Source organism: Mesocricetus auratus, unplaced genomic scaffold (genome assembly GCF_017639785.1).
Source record: "Mesocricetus auratus isolate SY011 unplaced genomic scaffold, BCM_Maur_2.0 Super-Scaffold_100691, whole genome shotgun sequence".
Classification (NCBI taxonomy): Eukaryota; Metazoa; Chordata; class Mammalia; order Rodentia; family Cricetidae; genus Mesocricetus; species Mesocricetus auratus.
Window position 1 is genome coordinate 50,523,595 of NW_024429267.1, and position 3,567 is coordinate 50,527,161.

General features: G+C 42.2%; 1 long non-coding RNA gene across 1 annotated transcript in view; it reads right to left on the reverse strand.

Moving 5' to 3' along the window:
• Positions 1-427: 427 nt before the first annotated feature.
• Positions 428-3,567, reverse strand: part of LOC121137566 — a 45,494-nt gene continuing 42,354 nt past the window's right edge. The window contains exon 3 of the long non-coding RNA XR_005874854.1: positions 428-1,735. This is a non-coding gene — a long non-coding RNA (uncharacterized LOC121137566). The remainder of the gene's footprint in view (positions 1,736-3,567) is intronic.

Below are 3,567 nucleotides of genomic sequence, written 5' to 3' on the forward strand. Positions count from 1 at the left end.
AATAACTATGAGCTATCACTCAAAATTTTCCATAATTATATGTTCTGTGGGTGATCTAAGCATGTGGTAAATGCTCTTTTAATTATGATTAGTGGAAAATTTCTGAGATTGGTGCTATTAGAATGGCCAAATGGCATTGTAACCTGCCCCAATATTCTCTCTCTCTCTCTCTCTCTCTCTCTCTCTCTCTCTCTCCTCTCTCTATCTCTGTGTATGTATGTGTTGTGTGTGATGTGTGTGTGTGTGTGTGTGTGTGTGTGTGTGTGTATGTTGGGTGTATGGTGCATGTGTGTGGTGTCTTTGGCTGCTGAGATGGATTTTTCAGATCACCTCACCCCTTCCCAAAGGCAAGTACAAATAAATGTATTCTGACCCATTGTCCTCCATTAGGAAAATTTGCCATAACTCTTGCAAAGCATTTTTACAATAAGACTCTAAAAACCTAAAAATGCTTATAGCTCGGGATCCAATAATCCCACTCTTGGGAATCAAGCATGAAGAAATAAGTTCCATGCGTGAAGAAGATGTGCACAGAGACATGCATCATAACAACAAGTCAATCAAAACAAACTAAATAGCCCATGGGGCTGAAAGCAAAACCCTGGTGCTCAGCCCTTAGTTCTATCCTTCTTGGTAAATAATCCTCCAAACCTGAATATCTGGATTTCCCACATTCAAATATGGAAATTGAGAGCATGTGCTTTGAAGTGCCTTACCAACAAAAGTAATTCCAGAGTGTAATAATGTAAACGACACTTGCAATGTCGGAGCAGCTTTTCATGTATTAAGAAAATGGGGCTTTTCTGGAATAGTCAGAATATGCCATGTTCTCCAGCAAAAATTATGTGAAATCTACTGTTGTGAGTCGTGGGGAAATGGTTGAAGCTAGATGTATGTAAAGATTGTAAAGATATTCGGCCAGGTGTGCATAAAGATGAAAAACCAAAGCATCAGGTTAACATCCTGTCCAAAACACCTCTAAAACTGTGGTTAACGGATTGCTCTTTTGTGTTATTGCTGCTCTGTGTGTGTGTGTGTGTGTGTGTGTGTGTGTGTGTACACTTGTCTCTGCAGGAATAATTGGCTATGTAGGCAGGTGTGGTGGCCAGAAACTGATCTTAGAGAGTCTTCCTCAGTCAGTTCTCCATGTGACATTTTGAGATTAGGTCTCCCACTGAACCTGAACCTCATGGTTGTGTCTATACTGCTTGGTCAACAAGGCTCTGGGATCCCCCTCCTCCAGTCCCCAGTATTAGGGTACAGGCATGTGCTGCAGAGCATGGCTTTTGTTTGGGCGCTGAGAAACCATGTTTAGGTCCCTATGCTTCCATAGCAAGCACTATACCCATGGAGCCATCTCCCCAGCCCCCAAGGGCTTGCTCTTGAGTCATAATTCCACAAGGATGAAAAGAACAAAGAAAAATACACTGAAAACACTACTAGAGTATATACCATCAGTAACTGACCTTCCAAACTGTAGAAGCCTGAATCCTTTTCAATGTCAGTAGAGGGTTCAAGGCCAATCAAGGCAGAAGGAGACTCATCCAATTCACAATTCACATTTCATTGTAGAAAGCGGGGAGGGCCATCGGGTCCTCAACTGAGATTTCAACCACTCCCTCTCTCTTCCGCCCCCCAAGTACATGTCATCCTTCTATGACTTCTCTAATTTCAAGGTAGTTACATCCATGTTGTGTCTGAAGAATGGTGCTCCATATCAGCCTTCTAAGAAAACCTACAAGGTTAAATGTAAAACCCAAAACAAGTAAAAGGAAAAGCAATACAGAGGGGGCAAAGTCTTCCAGAAAATATCCTGTCAATCATTCCTAGGGTGTGGGGGGTAAATCATCTACTAGACAATAATAGGGTACTAAAGAAAGACAACATCTGAGAACAAAAGAGAGGTTGGGGATTGGGGAGAGAGAGAGAGAGAGAGAGAATATCACAAATTTCATGGAAAAAGTTAATATAAAGCTTGGGATAGATCCCTGGATGAAAATCAAACTAAAAGGAGTTGGAAAAGAGAACACAGGAGAGAGAGAAATTAGATAACCAGATCAGGAAGACCGTGGGTAAAATGGAAATTTCTCAATGGAATCCCACTTGACTCTAGATTATATCAAGTAGGCAATAAAAACTAACCAGACCAGAGGGCAAAGATAGAAATAAAGCATTAAGCAGGGCAAAAATGAGATACACTTCAGACCTAACAAAATCTTGACCCACGCCCTGGGTACTCCAGACCCCAGGTGGTGCCCTGGCCTTGCACCCTCACTGTGTGCTCTACATAGTGTCAATGTTGTGCCCTCTTTAGTCAACTCTGTGACTGAGCTATCCAAAGGATGACACACCCCTGGGTGAGGCAATTCTCCACAGCCAAGGTAGACCTGAGAGATATCCATCCCCCTGAGAATGCTGGGTAGCTCATCTCTTGCCTTGAAATTCAACCCTTAGTAAATCAAATAGATGAGTGCCAACATTTTCCAAATGAAATATAAGCATGCCTCGGAGAGTATATAGCTTTAGATGCAGACCGTTGTAATAAAGTATTACAAGAAAGTGGGTCACACAAATTTGTTGGTTTCTCAGTGCATATAAAAGTTATTTTTGCATTACACTGCAGTCGATGGAGTCTGTAATTGCATGATGTCTAAAAATATCAACATGGATGTCTTTGTTAAATAAATGCTTTATTGCTAAGTTATGCTAACAGTCAGCTAGACCATTAGCAAGACACAATCATTTGCTAGTGAAGAGTCTGGCCGCAATGCTGATGGATTGAGGCATATCCAAATCCCACTTACCAAAGACTAGAGTACCAGTGCAATGTCTTAACAATGAAGTCAGCTGTATCAATTAGCACATCTGTTGCTAAAAGATTTCTCTGTGGTATGTAATGCTACTTGACGGCACCATGACCACAACAGAACTTTTCTCCATATTGGAGACAGCCCTCTTAGACGTTGTCACTGCTCTGCCAAGTTTGTATAACACTTGGTGACACTTCAACAAAGTACAACACCCACATCTGTCCATTCCAGCTGAAAACACCATTCCTCTGCTCGCCCGGGAAGAGCCTTACTCGGTAGTTTTACTGTAAGATTTCAGCAGCCCCATCACCTTTGGCATCTCTGCTCCTAATTTTAGTTCCCCCGCTTCCTCAGTCATGTCTACGGTGACTTCCTCCACTGCAACCCTGACCTCAAGTCACTGTAGCCTCTGAAATCCATCTCTTCCAAACTGCAGTCAATATTTCACCTCCCCCTGTGAATCAACAATGTCATTAACAGCATCCAGCTTGGTGAACCTTTCTAAAAGGTTTTGATTTTCCTGAAATGATATGTGAGAGCCGAGCGTCTCATCAGTCCACAGGCTGTAGAACAGGCCTTATGTTAGGTGGCATGAAAACATACATTAATATTAATATCAATGGTGTACATTTACATGAGATGCACGATTGATGGCAGTAATGAGGTCAGAGAGACAGCTCTATCAATAAAACTGCTGACTGCACAAGTATGGGGACCGGAGTCTGATCCCAGAACCCATGTCAAAGAAGCCAGAGGA